This window comes from Limulus polyphemus, unplaced genomic scaffold (genome assembly GCF_000517525.1).
Source record: "Limulus polyphemus unplaced genomic scaffold, Limulus_polyphemus-2.1.2 Scaffold6149, whole genome shotgun sequence".
NCBI classification, from domain to species: domain Eukaryota; kingdom Metazoa; phylum Arthropoda; class Merostomata; order Xiphosura; family Limulidae; genus Limulus; species Limulus polyphemus.
The window spans coordinates 46109-55213 of NW_013671759.1; the positions used below are offsets into that span (position 1 = coordinate 46109).

The 9105-nt window shown below is 35.0% G+C and overlaps 1 long non-coding RNA gene across 1 annotated transcript in view; it reads left to right on the forward strand.

Moving 5' to 3' along the window:
* LOC111089412 overlaps positions 1 to 9091 on the forward strand; it is a 20130-nt gene extending 11039 nt beyond the window's left edge. The window contains exons 3-4 of the long non-coding RNA XR_002613708.1: positions 393 to 398; positions 9081 to 9091. This is a non-coding gene — a long non-coding RNA (uncharacterized LOC111089412). The remainder of the gene's footprint in view (positions 1 to 392; positions 399 to 9080) is intronic.
* The last annotated feature ends 14 nt before the right edge of the window (positions 9092 to 9105 follow it).

Genomic DNA, 9105 nt, shown 5'->3' on the forward strand with positions numbered 1-9105 from the left:
GCCCTAACCACCTGGCCATGCCGGGCCTTTTTTTAAGTGTGCCTTAATATAAGATATGGTTGTTGTATTAAACTTTTTTTTCTTTAAACAAACAACCATAGCTAAATATATGGAGCTTAACCCGCCTTTTATATTATGTAGAAAATACTTGCTTCTTCATTGCTGCTGTCCCAGCGCGCACGAATGGTTGCTTTGTCTTTTATGTTATACAAGCAAAAATGCCCATCCCCAGTGCCAGGAAAAGTTAATCTATCAACTTAACAATTTGCTGTAGAATATCCTGCTTGCAAAATAAAATTTGGCATCAACATTATTCATGCTGATCTCCCGTCATTTCAAAAGTGAATGTTGAGTTTTGCCTGCGTGCACAGCTTTTCGAAAGAGAGAGACAGACGAACGTTCGGACAGACACCACGGTTCGCAATTTATGTAAGATATATCTTTGCTCCTCCGTTGCTGGTGTGCTCTAAATGTTTATGCTCTCTTGTATAGTTGGAAAGAAACGGCGAAACGTCAGTGACAGGAGAAGAGCCACCTTTACTGAGACTTTGAGTAGCCTCTACACCATAGTAATTTTTTAATGTTCTTATGTTTCTGTGTGTGGTTGATTTTTGAATCCCTCCTACATTCGATTTACAAAACGACTAGAAACTTTGCATGTATACACTACACCCCACAGAAACGAATAAACTTATTTTAAAAGAAGGCATGAAAATTGGAGATCAAGACGGTTTGGGTAGCTCTTGGGTTTGACTGAGTAAACTTAATTGAAAAGTAATGTTAACACCTAAGGCGGTACTGTTAAAAAAAAAAAACGTTAAATTTATTTCTTGCCGTGCCTTTGGAAGGCACATACGACTGGTGTTTTTGAACTCCGGTTTCAAGTGGCACAAACGGATGAAAATGGTGACCCCCTCCTGGACGGCATGCCAGGTCAACCCTCAGCTTACAGCTGGTACCAATCATGCAGCTGAGTAGACTGGAATAAGTAGGATAAAGTGTCTTGCTCGAGGACACCTCAGCATGACGCGGGTCACTTTCGAACTTGCAACAATCCGACTACGAGTTCAAAGCGCGAAGCTTCCCCGAACCGTACAAAGCAATATGAGGCCAAAGAGGTTTTGGGACTCAAAGGACTAGATCTAGGGATGTACATTAAAATTGAATTGGACAAGTGAGGAATCGTGGGCGAGTGGTTAACGTGCTCAGTCTGCGAATTAGGAGGTTCATGGTTCGCGGCCTGTTACCACAAAAACATGCTACACCTTTTGGGCCATGGGTGTGGTATAAAAGTAACAGTGCTTGCTGCTTATTAGCTGTCTTCCCTTTAGTCTATCAGTTCAAATTAGGGACGCCTATGCGCAAAGAGCCCTTTGTATAGGTTTGTGAGAAAATTATGAAACAAACAAACAAATCGTTTGATAATAAATACTTCCCAGTTCTCTTACCGAAACCGATACCACTATCCAGTAACCCAAATCTGTTGACAATTAGGAGCTGTACCGAGCAACGTCCTTGGAAAACAACAAGTTCTCAGTTATTTACAGCTGCTAGCCTACTCAGCTCTAACTCACTCTCTAACAACTTCCATGTTGCTGTCACAGCTTTCTGGAAGTTCATTCAGCGTCTTTAAAACATGCATGAATTGTTATCGACTGCAGGTACGGCGTATGTATACAAACTAATTATGTACAGCAGTAGCATCAGTCACACAGGGTTACATTATAAGTTAAGTAAGTTTGGCCCGGCTTACCCGTTTGTTTCTAAGTACATTTTCTTATACGATCCGACATCCTTCAATAGTTTCTAAAGATGTTTTTTGCAACATTTAATGTTCAAGTAATTGTGCTTCATTTCGGTTGCCAACAATGAGCTAACAACTGCATGATGTTAAACATGATTTTCCCAGTCAACAAGAACCTCTTTGTCAATACCCATCAGTATAAGAAAAAAAAATGCAGCTTAGATATAACTTTTAGTTTCTTTCAAGCAGGCCCCTAGCGGTATGTCTGCGGAATTACAACGCCAGAATCCGGGTTTCGATACCCGTGGTGGGCAGAGCACAGATAGCCCATTGTGTAGCTTTGTGCTTAATTAAAAAACAGACTTTCAAGCAACCCTACTATTGATAAACCGTAGCGTAAGCAACAAAACAAAACAAAAAACAAAAACAAATCAGCCTATTAAATCTATAGATAACCGGTTTATGTGAAGGCCATCCACTTTACTTACATGTTAAAACAGTCTTTCTTTTTTGAAGTAAAGAACTTTAATAATTCACTTCAGCTCCTCACTTCTACTTCCACTCACGTGTGACGTCATTCAGTGATATAATGCAGGACACCGCTAGTCGTTATGAAATCTTGTTTTGGTTTTAGAGAAATATTCAGTTACATGAGCTAAGGTCAACAATGAAAAAGAACTGTGACTGGTTCGTGCCGCTCTCGTTTTAAGTTTGCATCGTCTGTAAGATATAAAATGAAAGATGTAGAAGGAGTTGTGTACAGTTACTGTCGTTCTAGAGTCCTGGATATTACATAAAAATAAAGAAAAAGGCTTCCAAAAATGGTTGTAACTAGTTCAACCATTAGTGAGGTTTCATTAATGTTATAGTCCAGTGTTTCTCCAACTTGCTGACAACTTGATTTTTTTTTTTAATGATAGAGAACAACAATGGAATATGTATATTCCATTGTAATTTGTGGGTCGTGGGTTCGAATCCCCGTCCCCACCAAACATGCTCGTCCTTTCAGCCGTGTGGGCGTTATAAAGTGACGGTTAATCCAACTATTCGTGGTAAAAGAGTTGGCGGTGGGTAGTGATAACTAGCTGCCTTCCCACTTACACTGCTAAATTAGGGACGGCTAGCGCAGATAACCCCCGCGTAGCTTTGCGCGAAATTCGAAACGAAATATTTTAATTACCTATTGTATAATATGAAACGCTATTTTTTTCTGCAACTTTAGTGTTAAGATTTTTACACAAGTGTCGGACTAGCTTTAATATATATGGTAACGTTCATTAGTTAGTTTTATTTCTTATAAAAAGATGGGGACATCTCATTCCTGTCAAATGATATGGCAGTAAGAATGATATATGTTACTTTGATTTACATCACCCCTCGTCTCAAGCAGAGTCCGTTCCCTTCTTCATGACCTACTATGCTTTCTAAAGAAGAGGCCTCTTGCCGTGAGTTGCGATTACATTGCGTAGATGCGAAGCCATCAGATATAAATTTAATGCCAATCTAGTATAAGACTCCTAGAGGAGTTAATAGTTTCAAAGACCTAGCGAGCGTTATATGTTTAAAAACAAGCAATTAAAACCAGTTAAAGTGAAGAGAAGGCTTGAAAACCAAAACTTCAAATCAGAAAGTCTTGTTCACTGTATCGTGACGATACTGCAACAAATTATTTTTTGTCGGGTAAAATTTTGTCTTTGACAGATTTTTTTTTTATATCAATCATTGTTTTTGTGAGTTATTAATGGATATTATATTACAGGGTTTGTGATGCTATTTATTTGTTCAGTCTTGCACAAATAAACGAAAATTGAATAGCGCTCTTAACGTTTGGAATTTGATTATATATATATATATATATATGCGTGTGTTTTTCAAATGTTTATGTTGTTTTTTATTAAGCACAAAGCTACACTAAGGGCTATCTGTGCTCTGCCCACCACCGGTTTCGAAACCCGGTTTCTAGCATTATAAGTCCGCAGACATACCGCTGTGCCACCAGGGGGCGTTTTTCAAATGCTAATTTAGCATTGATACCAATATTAAGGTGCTATCAAGTTTTGTTTTTCACGAAAACAAGCTATCTCAAAGGTGTATAACGTGTTTGATATTTCAGTTTTTATTTTCTTAAGATATCTATTCATTGGATATCCATATTAATTTTTAGTGGTTTTCTCTATACTTGTATAGTCATTTCGTTCTTTCCACCCTTCCTTTGTGTGTGTGTTAAAGAGTACATGCCGCTTTTAAAGCTCGTGAGTCATGTGGTTTCATAAGTATAACAAAAACAAAATATACCATTTATTTTAGGTTATAAGCCATTTTCATGATATAAAGGATATATTTCATCTATTATTAAATTTTAAATCAAGAAGTAATATATGTCAAGTCAACTCCCGACTGCGGTCCTGTGATGTCACACTCTGGATTCGTTTAGCGCTGTTTTCTGACCTTCGGAGTCACTTGTGTTAAAACGATTTAATGCGTTTGATTTAGGCCGAACTCCGGATTCGTTTAGTGCTGACAATTGACCTTGAGAGTCGCTTGCGTTAAAACGATTTAATGCGTTTGATTTAAATTGTTGTTCAAGAGGTTTGCAACACGTGAAAAAAAAAAAAAAGATTTGTTTGTGTGCTGATGAGAGTTTAGCTTGAAACAGCGAGGATTTGATTTAGCACGGTAAAACTGAAGTTGAATTAGGCGGAACGTAAAAGTATGCTCATCAAACTCGGAATAACTGTTATGGTGATACATACGAAATATCAAATACACCAATGAGAAACCAAAAAGAAAAAGAAAAAAAAACTTATTAACATACGAGAAAATAGTGGATTTTGTTTGGACACGTTCCACCAATCGAAAAATCAGGAAGCTTCGATATTACCCGCAAAACAAATTGTCCATTATACACGAACTGATTATTGTTGAAACTATATATTAATTATAATCGAATTGGAAACAATGGACAGTTAATTAAATCATAAGCGTCCTAAAAGGATCTTTTAAACAGAAGGAAAGGAAAAATGCCATGAAATAATTCTCGCATATTACAGACGAGGTAATAAAAATCACGAAGAGTAATAAATGATTTAATTTATACAGTTATTGTTACGTCATGTTGACGCATGCTCACGTGATATCCTTATGTAACTTAATAAAGTTGGCTGTAATTGTGCAGCAGTGAGGCCTTTATATAAGATGCATCTTTTAAAGAGGATATTTTATTGTATTACTTTAAAATAGGTGACCTCCTAAGTTAAGAACTTAATCTTTGTTCGGAGTTTAAAAAATACACACTAGAACAGTTTTAAAATATAAAATCTGAACGATTGAAATCGCATAAAACGTATAAGGTGCTACAAATAAGACTAGTCCTCTTGTTCTCAAGGTAGTTCTACTTTAAATCGTCATTACTTGACTGTAAGCTTTTTTACTCTTCAAACGATATGTAATGAAGTTGAAGAACAGAAAACTAAAAGTTTCCGAGATAGATAATTAACTACCAAGAGTCTGATTGGATTACGAATTATCCCGTTTAGTATAAGCAAGAGAATTTAAAATCTATCTTCTGAAACTAATCCGGCCATCGTTTTTGTTTGTTTTGCGTCTTAGTTAATATACATAATAATGTAATTAACTCAACAAGTAAACATTTTAACCTGGATAACGTGTTATTTGGGTCAAAATGTTTGCTTGCTCTGAACTACTTTTTAATTAAATACTAGCAAGAGCAGTAAAACGTATGCGGGCAAATTAGTATCTTTATTGCAATGGTAATTCTTTAAATACAGGATTTTTAGAATAATACAAAATAATTCTAATCGAAATCTATAAGTCCACTTGTATTAGGCCTAACATTAGTTAAGCCTATATTCAATAAAGCCGTAAATCAACAGTGTAATTTGTGTACGTTTTTTGCTTTAGTTTAGTCACGGCTAAACTTTACCTTACTTAACACTGGCAGTAAATAAACTTGTAATAGTATCCTAGATCTAACGTTAGACCTTCGTATAAACTTTGATAAGCGTTTCATATCTTATTACGACGGCATCACGAGATGTTTTTGATGATAAGATAGTCTAGAGTGTTGTAAATAAGTATTTGAACTGCGCTTGTCGATAAATCGTTTGCATAAAAACTTCATAATAACATCATAATACTAAAAAAAATGGGTCACCTGATTCACGGCAGAAAGTTTTCCAGCAATAGGGATGTAGGGTTAAAACAATTTTTGTTGGCCTGGATATTTCGAAATTTTTAACTGTGTGAAAAAAAATATATATGTGTGTATAAAAATGCAAAAAATATATTCCTTCTTCCCTCCTTTCTCAAGTATCTTTTATTTTAGGAAATTTCAAAATTTTCTGACGGTTCGTTGCTCTTCTACCATGATTTATAGTTTTTCAGTTCTAACGATCCACTAGTCTTCTATTAGTTCAACACTCCATGTAAAGCAATGTATCTAATATGGTTCCTGTAATTTTTATTTAAAAACCTATGTATTACTTTACCGTGCTATTCTATGCGTTTTCAAATTTGTTTAAGAATTTAAGCTTGAAGTTAAACGTTTAACACGTGTGCAATATGCATTGTGTCGAAAGCCGTATATTTGATTACATCTGGTGAAGATTATTTCACATATTTAGTCATTATGGTTAAAAGATGTTTTCATTGAATATAGTTGTTCATATCTCATACAGAAATATGTCATTATTAAAAAAAAGAAGAAGACATATTTTACTATAATTGTCTCTTTGTCACCGCTAACTAATGGCTTTTTAGAATTTTTGAAAATCTAGGACGTGCATTAAAATTGCTGTTATTACTAATGGTTCAGATAGTAGACGGTAAACGTCGCTGTTCATGATACGGTTTGAAAGATTCAGTGGATGTCTTTAAAGCCTATACTTGTTTTCAAACAGTCTGCTAATATAAATATATTCTCAACCACTAATATGTCTGTTGTATATCAACGAGTCTGAAGAATCCTGACATTGAATGATAGGCCTTCTTGGCCTTTGACATAGAAGATATAGCATAATTGCAATGCATTTTTTTTCTACTTGTTAATAATTTCCTCACTTCACAGATCAAATGCTACAGAGATTCAAACATGAGTGGCTATGATGTGTAGTAGATATAATATCGACAAATATGTCTAGAATAGATTAAACACTGTCAGATGTTTTTTGTTTTATAAAAGTCTCCAGTTTCGCAGGAAAGCATTGTACAAACTACAATCAATTAATTAAATGTGTATTTAAATAACCAACTTATTCAATTACTGTCCAGTCAAAATCCGAAAGTTTGGCCAGAACATGTTCAATGAAGAAAATAAGATCCAAGAACCAATTGACAATGTTATGCACAGCAGGAAGAGGGATATCTGGTAATTTAAAGAAATACTCGATTTTATTCCAACGTCAAATGTCTAATCAACCATTGCCAAGTTTACAAGACAGAAGAACTTCGAATCCCCGTCACACCAAACATGCTCGCCCTTTCAGCCGTGGGTGCGTTATAATGTGACGGTCAATCCCACTATTCGTTGGTAAAAGAGTAGCCCCAGAGTTGGCGGTGGGTGGTGATGACTAGCTGCCTTCCCTCTAGTCTTACACTGCTAAATTAGGGACGGCTAGCGCAGATAGCCCTCGTGTAGCTTTGCGCGAAATTCAAAAACAAACAAACTTCTGAATAAAAAGCAAATTAATTCAAATAAATAATAATTAATAAATTACTGTGTTCAAAGGAATAAATAATGTAGTGTTAAAAACTTTTAATCTATTCTGGAATGTGGCGACTTAGATAAAATTGATTTAAAAAAATAACTATGCACCGACTTAAACCAATCGCGCCGTAACAGTTCCATCTGTTAACATCAAGTATGTCACACCATGAAGACAATAAGTTACGTATCTGTATTATATAGTTCATATTAACCATCTGTTAACATCAAGTATGTCACGCCATGAAGACATTAAGTTACCCTATAACTATTATAGATATTACATTAACCAACTGTTTCAAATTATCACCTTCGAAACATTGACGACCAATATTAATTTTTATATAAACTAAATGTAAATTTCTGGTATATTTATTTGGTTATCCTGGTGAGATCACAGTTTGTCCCAGGCATAAGCATGTCAATCGGTAAGCCTTTTTTTTTTTTTTTTTTTGTAGTTCACGATTTTCAGGAAATGTTTTTATCATGATAATGTATAAAACTAGATGTGAGAGCTCAAAATGACATCATGTAAGAATGGGTCTTTTTTAAGTCGAATGAACTTCCCTGGTAGGATAAAATTCCCAGACGAAACAACAGTTGTGAAACATTAACTTCAAGATTACAATCTCCTAACAATTTGGAAACATTTAGAGTTGTGCGAAATAACTTAAGTTTCAAGTTCGTAAATGAAAAATAAAGGCAACTAAAAAGGATCACGGTTCTCTTAAGGCAAAACTTACCGTTTGATATGCCTATTAAACGGTTGTATTTTTATCAAGTTAAGATCAAACATGATTAGTGCGGACGGAAGGCTAGGCCTAATCCAATTACACTGTCAACCGCTTTATAGCCTTAGTTATTAGTCAGATATTTTAAGAACGTAATTTATTTTACATATAGATAGATAGATAGACAGTTTGATTGAGAGGCATCTGCCAAGAACTATAGATCCACATCCAGCCTATAAGCTATCCCCTATACATATTTCGGAATATAAGCTGACACAAAAAAAAAACGATCTTATGGTCCTATTTTTATGTAATCCACTTTTTAAAGGTGCTTTTAATAACAAAAGTCTGAACGGGAAACTGCAATTCTTGTAAAAAAACGAACGATTTCTATTATTTATGTTAATGCTCGCGATACGAGATTACCAATTAAGAGTTCCTTGGTGGTAAGTTATGGATTAACAACGCAAAAAAACCTGGGTTAGATTTCATGCAGTGGACACAGCAGATAACGCAATGTGGCTTTGCCTAAAACTAATCAACCAACATCTTCTGTTTTCTCACTCAGAAATTCTTATTAATAATTACTAAAGTAGTGTTTCAGGTTAACACTGTGGCTCCGCTCTTGAATGAAAAATACTAGTTTACTGGTTCGCCTGTACTTCTGAATAAGCAGTATTATATAGTTTATATTAAATAGGTAACTTATTGTCTTCATGGCGTGACATACTTGATGTTAACAGGTGGTTAATATAAACTATATAATACTGATAGGTAACTTATTGTCTTCATGGCGTGACATACTTGATGTTAACAGGTGGTTAATATAAACTATATAATACTGATAGGTAACTTATTGTCTTCATGCCATGAAGACAATAAGTTACCTATCAGTATTATATAGTTTA